This window comes from Phyllobates terribilis, unplaced genomic scaffold, assembly GCF_046119375.1.
Source record: "Phyllobates terribilis strain yellow unplaced genomic scaffold, ASM4611937v1 Scaffold_2__4_contigs__length_985480577, whole genome shotgun sequence".
Taxonomy (NCBI): Eukaryota; Metazoa; Chordata; class Amphibia; order Anura; family Dendrobatidae; genus Phyllobates; species Phyllobates terribilis.
The window spans coordinates 212,773,988-212,787,687 of record NW_027362762.1 but is presented as its reverse complement, the minus strand read 5'-3'; positions in this window follow the sequence as shown (position 1 = coordinate 212,787,687).

Below are 13,700 nucleotides of genomic sequence, written 5' to 3'. Positions count from 1 at the left end.
AAAAGTGGTGAAATGATTCCGCAAAATTGATGTTACCAGCAGATACTGTGGTTCTGTTACGGTTTGAGTGCTGAACACTTGACGGTCCCACGGTTGGCAAGTTGGAACTGTGAGATTCACTACGTGCACCACTGGTGTTTTGTGGAAAAGCACATGTAAGCTTCTGCAACAGTCTCTGCTGATACTCCTGCATGCGTGCATCCCTTTCTATGGCAGGAATAATTTCGGCAAATTTACTTTTGTACCGGGGATCTAACAGTGTGGCAACCCAGTAGTCAGGATTATTTCTAATTCTCACAATTCGAGGGTCATGTTGCAGGTAGTGCAGCAAGAAGGCACTCATGTGTGTTGCGCATCCAGGAGCACCAAGTCCCTGTTGTGTTGGTGGCGAGGTAACAATCATGCTTCCTTCCTCTGTCCTCTCCCCCCAACCTCGCACAACAGAAATGTAATCAAGGTCTCCCTCATCTAATGAGTCTTCCATCAGTTCGTCCTCCACTTCTTCCTGGGCTCCTGCACCTTCCTCACTAGTTTGGCTGCTACCATGCGCCCTGGTAAAACCATCTCCCCCACCCTCACATGCCTGCCGCCTTGGTGCTGCCGACCGTCTGGACCTTGCAGATGTTAGCCCTTCCGCATACAACTCCTCCTCCTCTACTTCCTCCACCTCCTCTTGTGCCACCACCTGACTCCGAATTCTGTTTAACATGTGCTCCAGCATGTAAATCACCGGAATAGTCATGCTGATAATGGCATCGTCAGCACTAAACATCTTCGTCGCCATTTCAAAACTGTGCAGAAGGGTGCATAGGTCCCTGATCTGAGACCACTCCTCCAGCGTGATTTGCCCCACCTCTGGATCTCGTTGGCCCAGGCTATACGTCAGAACGTATTGCACCAGAGCTTGTCGGTGCTGCCACAGTCGCTGCAACATGTGCAGAGTTGAATTCCACCGGGTAGGCACATCGCATTTTAGCCGGTGAAGTGGCAGGCCCAACGACTTCTGTAGAGATGTAAGTCGCTGAGCTGCGGGATGCGAACGGCGGAAGTGAGCACACAGCGACCGTGCCCTCTGCAGAAGGCCATCTAGTCTGGGATAGTGGGCTAAAAATTGCTGGACAACCAGGTTCAACACGTGAGCCATACAAGACACGTGTGTGACATTGCCCCGGTGAAGGGCCGCACCCAGGTTTGCAGCATTGTCGCACACGGCCTTCCCTGGTTTCAGGTCCAGTGGAGACAACCATTCATGAAGTTGGTTCTCCAGAGCTGACCACAACTCCTCAGCTGTGTGACTCACATTTCCCAGACATTTCAATGTAAAAACCGCCTGATGACGTTGAACCCTACTGCCAGCATAGTAAGGAGGTGTGCAGGATCCCTTCTGCGCAGTTAGAAAGCTTGTGGCATGACCAGACAGGCTTTGGGTGCAGGTGGAAGACCGAGAGGAGGTTGAGGAGGCAGAAGCAGTGGAGGAACTTTGACATAAAGAGGATTGATGCACAACTCGTGGGGACGGCAAGACTTGGACAGCAGCCCCTTGTCCTGCTGTCACCATAGTTACCCAGTGCCCAGTCAGCGACATGTAACGCCCCTGTCCATGCCTACTCGTCCAAGTGTCTGTGGTGAAATGCACCCTGTCACACACAGAGTTTCTCAAAGAAGCGGTGATGTTGTGTGCGACATGCTGGTGGAGCGCAGGCACACCTTTCTTTGAGAAGTAGTGCCGACTGGGCATCTGGTACTGGGGCACTGCGACGGACATAAGGTCTCGAAAATCCTCTGTGTCCACCAGGCGGAAAGGCAGCATTTCTGTAGCCAAGAGCTTGCAGATGGTGAAATTCAACCTCTTAGCTTTCTCATGGCTAGGGGGAAATGGTCTTTTACTTGTCCACATCTGAGGGACCGAGGGCTGGCTATTGTGCTTAGACGGGGTTGATAAGGGTGTCGCCGGCAAACTGCCGGTCTGTGAGGAAGATGCAGGCGGACATGTTAGGTTGCCTTGATCCAAAGGTGGTGCTATCGATGTCGGACAGCGCTCAACACCAGCTGGTGTTACCACCTCCAAAGAAAATGATGACCTGCCAATCACGCTGGCTGTTGCGGGTAAAGAGGTGGCAGGTCTGCGCCCCAAAACAGGTGTGACTGCTGTCCCCCCAGTCACAGAGGATGAAGAGGCCGCGGATGCACAAGATATGGCAGACGGTGGTTGGCCCGGCCGGCTAGGCCGCATTGTAGCACACTGAGCTTCCCACTGCAACTTATGCTTCATGTCCATGTGCCGGTTCATGCATGAAGTACTCAAACTATGTATTTTTTGGCCTCTACTTAGCTTTTGCTGACAAATGTTACAGATAGCACGAGTTGGGTCATCTTTATCGATCTGAAAAAATGCCCAGGCTATGCAAGGCTTAGCACCCATGAGACCTGAAGAGCCACCACGACTTGTGGTGAGAGGCAGAGTTGTGTTTGAGGATGCAGTTGTTGACGTGCTTCCAGTACTACGTCTCTGTCCAGGAAGGCGCAACCTGACCTCGTCGTCACTAGCATCTTCCTCCACCTCCTCTGCTGACCTCATCTCTTGGCTGACTGTGGGTTGACAGTAAGTGGGATCTCCAACCTCATCATCATCACCCTGTGCATTATCACACCCGTCGTCCTCAGAGCCAACCTGTTCCTGCCCTGACAAAAAACTAAAGTTGTCGCTCCAATCAGGTATTTGAGTCTCATCATCGTCTTCCTCATTGTCTCCACCAACAGGAGTTACAGTTTGGGAATGAGGGTCTACATTATGGTCAGAACCTTCTGCGTCTGGTCCTGGATCCGACTCATAAAGATTCTGGGCATCAGTGCAGATCATTTTCTCGTCTGGATTCACAGAAGCGCTGGAGTCGACCTCTGATTCCCAGGCTATAGTATGAGTAAACAGCTCTGCAGACTCAACCATCTGTTCTACCTCATACTCAGACGGGCAGCTGGAGATTTGGGAGCTGTGAGGAAGCAAGTGCGATTGGGGTGACACCTTTGAGGACTGGAGTATTTGTGATGTTGAAGTTGATGTGGAGGAGAGCCCACTTAAAGGAGCACTTGATATCCGTTGAAGCACCTGCTGTTTTTGTGCCTCATCTGGAATTTGTAGCGATTGGCGTGGCCGTAAGAAAGGGATCTTATCACATTGTCCGCTAAAAGAAGTAGACATTTTAGTTTGGCTGGAAGATGGTCTTTCTTCTGCAGATGTTACTGTTGCTTTAACACCTACCCCACGGACACAACCTTTTTTCCCCTTCCCAACACGCCTATTCCCCTTTCCACCAGCAGCAGGCCTTTTTCCACTCATTTTGGTGGTTAACTAATTCACAACTCTGGAGGTCAGTATAGGTGGACTAATAGAACAAGTCCCACACACTGCTAGAAGGCCAAAGATTTTTTCAGAGCTAGATGCAGAAAAAAATTATATACAGTTTGCAACCTGATGGAGGTCAGTATAGATGGACTAATAGAACAAGTCCCACACACAGCTAGAAGCCCAAATATTTTTTCAGAGATAGATGCAGAAAAAAATTATATTCAGTTTGCAACCTGATGGAGGTCTGTATAGATGGATTAATAGAACAAGTCCCACACACAGCTAGAAGCCCAATATTTTTTCAGAGGTAGATGCAGAAAAAAAATTATTTTTAATTTGCAACCTGATGGAGGTCAGTATAGATGGATTAATAGAACAAGTCCCACACACAGCTAGAAGCCCAATATTTTTTCAGAGGTAGATGCAGAAAAAAAATTATTTTTAATTTGCAACCTGATGGAGGTCAGTATAGATGGACTAATAGAGAAAGTCCCACACACTGCTAGAAGGCCAAATATTTTTTCAGAGATAGATGCAGAAAAAAATTATATTCAGTTTGCAACCTGATGGAGGTCAGTATAGATGGACTAATAGAAAAAGTCCCACACACAGCTAGAAGCCCAAATATTTTTTCAGAGGTAGATGCAGATAAAAATTATTTTTAATTTGCAACCTGATGGAGGTCAGTATAGATGGACTAATAGAGAAAGTCCCACACACTACTAGAAGGCCAAATATTTTTTCAGAGCTAGATGCAGAAAAAAATTATATTCAGTTTGCAACCTGATGGAGGTCAGTATAGATGGACTAATAGAACAAGTCCCACACACAGCTAGAAGCCCAAATATTTTTTCAGAGGTAGATGCAGATAAAAATTATTTTCAATTTGCAACCTGATGGAGGTCAGTATAGATGGACTAATAGAGAAAGTCCCACACACTTCTAGAAGGCCAAATATTTTTTCAGAGCTAGATGCAGAAAAAAATTATATTCAGTTTGCAACCTGATGGAGGTCAGTATAGATGGACTAATAGAACAAGTCCCACACACAGCTAGAAGCCCAAATATTTTTTCAGAGGTAGATGCAGAAAAAAATTATATTCAGTTTGCAACCTGATGGAGGTCTGTATAGATGGATTAATAGAACAAGTCCCACACACAGCTAGAAGCCCAATATTTTTTCAGAGGTAGATGCAGAAAAAAAAATATTTTTAATTTGCAACCTGATGGAGGTCAGTATAGATGGACTAATAGAGAAAGTCCCACACACTGCTAGAAGGCCAAATATTTTTTCAGAGATAGATGCAGAAAAAAATTATATTCAGTTTGCAACCTGATGGAGGTCAGTATAGATGGACTAATAGAAAAAGTCCCACACACAGCTAGAAGCCCAAATATTTTTTCAGAGGTAGATGCAGATAATAATTATTTTTAATTTGCAACCTGATGGAGGTCAGTATAGATGGACTAATAGAGAAAGTCCCACACACTGCTAGAAGGCCAAATATTTTTTCAGAGCTAGATGCAGATAAAAATTATTTTTAATTTGCAACCTGATGGAGGTCAGTATAGATGGACTAATAGAGAAAGTCCCACACACTGCTAGAAGGCCAAATATTTTTTCAGAGCTAGATGCAGAAAAAAATTATATTCAGTTTGCAACCTGATGGAGGTCAGTATAGATGGACTAATAGAACAAGTCCCACACACTGCTAGAAGCCCAAATATTTTTTCAGAGCTAGATGCAGAAAAAAATTATATTCAATTTGCAACCTGATGGAGGTCAGTATAGATGGACTAATAGAATGATGCTATGCCCAAAAGATTTTACTTCACTAGGTGCAGTAAAAAAATTGGTATTCTATACACAGGTGGTATATCTTGCAACACAGATAGGGTACTCCACTGACTAACACACTCTGCAATAGGCCAAAAAGGATTAGCTTTGCTAGATTCAGCCAAATGCTGTGAAAAAAACTTGCACAGCACTGGCACAGACCTGCCTGGCAAAAACTGATAGGAACTGATGTAACCTAGTCCTGAAAAGGACTGCAATTACAATTAGTCTTTACTCCCACAATCTATCTATTTAAAAGCACAGACCTGCCTGATAAAAGTCGTAGGAAATGCTGTAACCTAGTCCTTAAAAGGACTGCAATCAAACAAAATTTACCAAACCATTTTTTAGGGACCACATCACATTTGAAGTGACTTTGAGGGGCCTTTATGACAGAAAATACCCAAAAGTTACACCTCATGGTGTTCAAAACCACATTCAAGACATTTATTAACCCTTCAGGTGCTTTACAGCACACTGATACCCCATATGTGGAGGAAAACCACTTTTTGGGCACACGGCATGGCTCGAAAGGGAAGGAGCCCCATTTGACTTTTTGAATGTAAAATTTGCTTGAATAATTAGAGGACGCCATGTCGCAATTGGAGAGCCCCTGATGTGGCTAAACAGTGGAAACCCCCCACAAGTGATCCCATTTTGGAAACTAGACCCCTAAGCAGATCTAATAACACCCTGACTCCTCTATGGTCCCTAAACAGGTTTCGCACCTTTCATCTAGCAGGACACCTTAGATGGCACAAATAACCTCCCTGAAGGGCAGGAGGCAGGGGCGTCCCCCTGAGCCTCCAACACCTCTCCCTGCAGGTCAGGGTACAAAGCCGAAATGACTACCCCCTTCTGTAAAATAGGTACAGGATTCTCATGGTCACCACCACCAGGGAAACTCCGGGATAAAGCATTAGCTTGATGTTTTTAACCCCTGGACGGAAAGTAACAACAAAATTGAACAGAAAAAAAACAGAGACCATCTAGCCTGCCTAGGGTTGAGACATTTAGCAGACTGAAGATATAACAGGTTCTTATGGTGCGTGATCACAGTAATAGAATGGACTGCCCCCTCCAACCAATGTCACCATTCTTCGAAAGCCAATTCAAATCATAGAATCATAGAATCATAGAATGGTAGAGTTGGAAGGGACCTCCTGGGTCATCTGGTCCAACCCCCTGCTCAAAGCAGGATTCACTAGATCATCTCAGACAGATGTCTGTCCAGCCTCTGTTTGAAGACGTCCATTGAAGGGGAACTCACCACCTCTCGTGGCAGCCTGTTCCACTCATTAATCACCCTAACTGTCAAAAAGTTTTTTCTAATATCTAATCTGTGTCTCCTCCCATTTAGTTTCATCCCATTGCTTCTAGTCTTTCCTTGTGCAAATGAGAATAAAGATGATCCTTCTACAATGTGACAGCCCTTGACATATTTGTAGACAGCTATTAAGTCTCCTCTCAGTCTTCTTTTTTGCAAGCTAAACATTCCCAAATCCTGCAACCGTTCCTCATAGGACATGGTTTGCAGACCAGTCACCATTCTGGTCGCTCTTCTCTGAACTTGCTCCAGTTTGTCTATGTCTTTTTTAAAATGTGGTGCCCAAAACTGTACACAGTATTCCAGATGAGGTCTGACCAAAGAGGAGTAAAGACCGATAATGACTTCACGTGATCTAGACTGTATGCTTCTGTTAATACATCCCAGAATTGTATTTGCCTTTTTTGCTGCTGCATCACACTGTTGACTCATGTTCAGTCTATGATCTATTAGTATACCTAAGTCTTTTTCACATGTACTGTTGCTTAGCTCTATTCCTCCCATTCTGTATATGCTTTTTTCATTTTTATTGCCCAGATGTAGTACTTTGCATTTTTCCCTGTTAAAAACCATTCTGTTGGTTGCTGCCCACTGCTCCAGTTTATTTAGGTCTTTTTGAATCCTCTCTCTCTCTTCTCTAGTATTAGCTATCCCTCCTAGCTTTGTGTCATCAGCAAATTTAATCAGTTTACCCTCAATTCCTTCATCTAAATCATTGATAAAGATGTTGAACAATACAGGTCCCAGGACGGAGCCCTGTGGTACCCCACTTGAGACATTCACCCAGCTGGATGTGAAGCCATTTACAACCACCCTTTGAGTCCGATCACTAAGCCAGTTATGAATCCACCTAACAGTTGCCTGGTCCATTGCATACTTGGTCATTTTTTCAATAAGGATGGTGTGAGATACTTTGTCAAATGCTTTGCTGAAGTCAAGATATACTATATCTACAGCATTTCCCTGATCCACCCAGTCAGTGATTCTGTCATAGAAGGAAATTAAGTTAATCTGACATGACTTGTTAGTTACAAACCCATGCTGGCTCTGGTTAATCACTTCATTCTTATCCATGTACTTACATACATGTTGTTTAATAATTTGTTCAAAGATCTTTCCTTGTATAGAAGTCAGACTCACCGGCCTATAGTTCCCTGGGTCCACCTTCTTCCCCTTTTTGAAGATAGGAACAACATTTGCTCTTCTCCAGTCTTCTGGGACTTCTGTTCTCCAAGAATTTTCAAAGATTATGGAGAGTGGTTCTAAAATTTCTTCTACGATCTCCTTCAGTACTCTGGGGTGTAATTCATCTGGACCTGGTGACTTGAACTCATTTATGTTAGCTAAATATTCCCTCACAATCTTTCTGTTTACAGATAACTTGGATTCCTCTATTCCTTTAAAAGGACAGTGAAGATCAGTTGATGTTACATTTTCTTTCTGAGAGAAAACAGATGCAAAATAGGAATTAAAAAGTTCGGCCTTCTCAACATCCTCTCTTACCATTTCTCCATTTTCATCCTGTAAAAATCCTATAGCATCTTTGACTTTTCTTTTACTTTTGACATACCCCCAAAATCCTTTTTTATTGCTTTTGACATCTCTTGCAAGCCTTAATTCATTGTCAGCTTTAGCTAACCTGATACGTGCCCTACAGGATCTGCAGACTGCATTATAATCTTCTTTAGATATGCCTCCCTCTTTCCATTTAATAAACATTTCTTTCTTTCTTTTTAGCATGTGTTTAAGTTCTGTGTTCATCCATCCTGGTTTCCTTAAATGCTTCCCATTCTTCCTACTTTTCGGGATTGTTAACGATTGTGCTTTGAGAATCTCATTTTTAAAAATTTCCCATCCTTCCTGGACATTTTTGTCCTTAAGGACATCCAGCCATTGGATCCCTCCTATTCTCTTTCTGAGTCTCTTAAAATCTGCCTTTCTAAAATCTAACCTTGAAGTTTGAGTCTTCACATGTCTTCCTCCTCTAGTTATCCAAAATTCTATAATAGCATGATCGCTGCCTCCTAGGGTCCCAGCCACCTTTACCTCCTCAACCATTTCCTCCCTGTTTATAAGGATTAGATCCAAAGTAGCAGATCCCCTTGTTTTCTCCCCTACCTTTTGGAAGATAAAGTTGTCAGCAAGAGAGGATAAGAATTTGCTTGACCTGTTAGTTTTACTTGAGAGAGATTCCCAACAAATGTCTGGATAGTTGAAATCTCCCATGACCACTACGTCATATTTTTTGGAGAACTTGGTCATTTGATACATAAAGAGTTCATCCATATCTTCAGCTTGCCCAGGTGGCCTGTAGTAAATGCCTACAATGGTGTCCTTTCCGTTGTTCTCTCCTTGTATTCTTACCCAAACAGTTTCCACAGAACTCCCAGTCTCTGAAGCTTCCATCTCTGTGCAGATATACGCTTTTCTAACATACAATGCAACACCTCCTCCTCGTTTATCAAGTCTGTTTCTTGCAAATAAGTTGTATCCTTTTAGCCTTTTATTCCAATCATGTGTATCGTCCCACCAAGTTTCAGTGATTCCAATGACATCATATTCCTTTTCCTGCATTAGTAGTTCCAATTCTCCTTGTTTGTTGCCCATGCTTTGTGCATTTGTATAAAAACATTTTAGTTTGTGATTGGTTTCTCTTCCTCCCATATTTTTATTATTTAAATTGTTTTGTCTTTGTTCTTCCTTTCCACTTCCAGTAGCAGAGATCTCAATAGTATTTGTCAGCTGTATGGCTTTTTCTGGCCTTTTGCTTCCCTTCCCACATTGTTCTAGTTTAAAGCTCTTCTGATGAGTGTAGCAAGGCGACTTCCAAATACATGTTTTCCAGTCTTCGTAAGGTGCACCCCATCTCTAGCAAGTAGTCCATCGTATAGGTAATTCATTCCGTGATCCAGAAATCCAAATCCTTGTTGACGGCACCATCGACGTAGCCAGTTGTTCACCTGTAGAATCTTATTCCACCTCATTGTTCCATGGCCATCCACTGGGAGGATGGATGAGAAGACCACCTGCGCTCCCAATTCTTTCATTTTCTTGCCTAAGTCTTCAAAGTCACTGCAGATGGTTTCCAGGTCCTTTCTTGCGGTGTCATTTGTCCCCACATGTATTAGCAGGAATGGGTAGTGATCTGTAGGTCTGAAGAGTCTTGATATCCTGTCAGACACATCTTTAATTTTTGCTCCTGGAAGACAGCACATTTCTCTTGAGGTTATGTCTGGTCTGCAGATAGCGGCCTCTGTTCCTCTTAACAGGGAATCCCCAATTTTATCGCTAAAAGCTCCCTATTACCGATGTCATAATTTCTCTCAGACAAAGACAATTTTTTGGAAAAGAAAGCACATGGACGCCATTTACCAGGGGACGAACCCTGAGACAACACAGCCCAAACCCCCACCTCTGACGCATCAACTTCTACGATGAAAGATTGAGAAACATTGACTGAGTATAGGTGCTGTGGCAAAACATCTCCTTAAGGAGGATAAAGCCTGTTGGGCTGCATTCGACCATTTAGATAGATCAGACCCCTTTCTTGTCATGTAAGTGAGGGGTTTCACAATTACAGAATAATTATAAATTAGTAAAGCCCAGAAAGTGCTGTAATGAGTTTAGGTTCTCGGGATGATCCCAATCCAGTACAGTACGGATCTTCTCCGGATCCATCCAAAACCCGATGGTAACAACAGGTACCCCAAAAATTGCACCTCCTGGACAGAGAAAACACATTTCTCTACATTGGCATATAGTTTGTTATCACTTATTATCTGTAGTACCTGCTTAACATAACCCTGATGCGTCTCAAAATCAGGTGAGTAAACCAAAATATCATCCAGATAGACCACCTCAAACCTGCCCACTAAATGATGGTTTTGGTCAGACCAAAAGGCATAACAAGACTTCTGACATACCCCTCAGGGGTATTAAATGCTGTTTTCCATTCATCCCCCTCTCTAATTCTATCCAGATTGTAGGCTCCCTTTAAATCCAACTTGGAGAACACCTTAGCTCCCACAACCTGCTTGAATAAATCTGGAATCAGAGGAAGAGGATAAGGATCTCGGATGGTAATTTGATTCAATTGATTCAAAATGTAAACAGGGACTGAGACCCCCATCTTTCTTCTTAACGAAGAAGAACCCTGCCGCCACGGGTGAAGTTGAGGGTCTGATATGTCCCTTCTCCAGACTCTCAGCAATGAAATCCTTCATGGCTTGTCTCTCAGGGCCAGAAAGATTATACAGTTTGGACTTGGGTAATTTATCTCTGGAAGTCAGGTTAATAGAACAGTCATATGCATGATGAGGAGGCAAATCCTGACCCCCTCCTCAGAAAATATGTCCTCATAACAAGACAAAAACGCAGGTAAGGTCTCCGTAGAGACCGCAGAAAGGGAAATGTTTAAACAGTTTTCATGACAGTAATCTCCCCATTCCACAATTTCCCTGGATTGCCAATCCACTATCGGATTTTGTTTCAACAACCAGGGTAGACCCAGTACAACGGAAGTGGGAAGGTCCTCCAGGACATAGCAAGGAATTACTTCATAATGAAGGGGCCCCACCCTCAGTCTTATATTATGTACAATCTGAGTCAGAGATCTCTGTGCAAGTGACGCTGTGTGGATGGCATAAATAGGGATGGGCTTGGTTAACATACAGCACGTAAGCCTATGAGTTCTCACAAACCCAGCAACAACCATGCTGACTCCAGCTCCACTATCCACAAACACCAAAATTTTCTCAGTCCTGCTCTCTGGCACCACCTCTGCCATCAGGACAAACCGAGAACTGCATGTTGAAGACAAACACACCCCCTGATTATCAAACTCTACACTACCAAGGTTTAATTGTTTATTTTTGCTTAGGAACTGAGGGACAGAACTCAATAAAATGTCTATTTTTACCATAAAAAACACACCCCCTTTCTCTTGCGGATTTCAGGGGAAGTATGAGAGGCAGTAGCTCCCCCTGACTGCATGGGTTCCTCCAACTGCGTAAGTACAAGTTCACCCCACTACTTTCCTCCTCGTTTAAGGGGCATTGCCCCAAAAAGGGGCTCAGGAGAATGTGGCCTCACCCACCTATTCCGAAAGCGCTTATCCACGTGCATAGTCAATGACAATGCAGCCTCCAAGGACCCTGAGGTTTCATAAACTGCCAAGGCATCCTTCAACCTTTCTGAAAGACCCTGACAAAATTGGCTTCTAAGAGCCAGGTCATTCCATTTGGTGTCGGTTGCCCATCTACAAAATTCGGAACTATAAGTCTCCACTGACCGATTCCCCTGCTGAAGGCGACGCAGCATGGATTCAGCCAAGGAGATTCAGTCAGGATCATCATAGATGAAGGCCACGACCCAAAAACTCCTTCAACCAATCAGAGGCAAGCAGAGCCCTGTGGCAAAGAGAAATCCCAGGATTGAGGATCTCCTTGCAACAGTGAGATCACAATCCCCACTCGCTTCTCCTCATCTCCAGAGGAGTAAGGTCGAAACTTTAAAATACAACTTGCAAGCTTATTTAAATACAAAAAAATTGTCTCTACCTCCTGAAAACCTGTCAATTTTGGGTTCAAGCTGGACCGGCCTACCAGCAGAGTCCCCAACATTAGGAGTCTGGGGCCGATGCAGCTGCTGCTGAACCTCTAATCGAAGGTCAGTCACTTCCAGTGACAAACTCCAAAGCTGCCAAAAACCAAAAGTCAGTTGTTGTTTGTTTTATTTTTTAAATGGCTTGTGATGATGTCATGCTAGGTATGGGAAGAACCCAGCGTACAATGAGGGGAAAAGGGGGGAAGCCCAGCAACTAGGGAAAGGGGGAGTAGAGACCCCTAAGCAGATCTAACAACACCCTGACTCCCCTATTGTTCCTAAACCGATTCCACACCTATCGCCGATCAGGGCACCATAGCCCTGGCTGATCCTAGAGCTAGGCCCTAGGTAGGGGAGGGGAGGGGGGTAAGCACTAGTCAGCCCCACTGCAACCAAAGACAAACCAGGGAAACAGACAAGGGGATACACTTAGCTTTGACAAGACAGCAGAGAGATCGTGACCACAATCTACAAAGGAACTCCAAGAAGAATCCAGGTGACTGCTAGAATTCCAGACCTGAACAGAGAAATCAACTCTATCACCAGCCCCTCTCTAGAGAAACTGAGTGTATTTAAAGATCCCACAAGGGTGTGTTAATTAGCAGCAGAAGGTGAAGATCATCGCTGAGTCCTAGAGAGGGAGGGATGATGAAAGATTCAAGAAGGTGTCTGCAAAGCCAAAACGCAGCGACCTTCTACAGCTGGATCTAGAATGACTGCCTGTCAAACCTGACACACCCGTGACAACACGTCACTCAGCTTTTCCATCCTGATTTTTCCTACCTCTGCTCCTTGCATTCACTTGACAAGTCACTCAGCTTTTCCATCCTGATTTTCCTACCTCTGCTCCTTGCATTCACTTGGTATGTTTTTCAACTAACCACTGCTCTACCCCACATTCTCACTTTTACTTCTGACCTCCTTGTTTTCTCTGCCTCTGAATATCCTGCATCTGGTTCAGTCTTAATTATCTGATCAAGATGAGCACAGACCACTCCCCTCTGTTTCACACCTGAATGCATTTTACAACAAATATATTGTGAGGAGTCTGCAGTGCATCGCCTCAGTGTATCGCTTAAGTGTGCTACTATGAATTATATCAGAATTGAACCAAAAGGGAACTGAAGGTAACTGGATCCATAGTCACGGTAAAAAATGTTTCTGTTTGTTTTTACCCTCAAGCCTATAATCCTTCACTTTCTACTAACCCCCCTAATCCCTACCCCTAGTAAGGAACTGGTCATCTCTCGAGCCATCCTCACCATCCATCTCAGCTCCTCACCAGATCTGATCCTATGTTTCCAAACACAGACAGCCACCTAATGCCCTCTCCTGCTCCCACCTGCTAACACTTTCTCTTCTCCTCCTCACTGCCGGCAATATCTCTCCAAATCCTGGTCTTCCTCATCACATCCCTACAGTGACTTCTACCTCTCATCCATGATCTATCTCAACTTGCCGCAACCCTTCTAGCCTTATACCCATCCACCCAGCCCTCGCTTCCCCAGTCCCTCTAACAAGAGCTCTATGGAAGGCTCTCTGTCTGCAACAAACTTTCCTACATGCATGATCTTTTCTTTACTAAC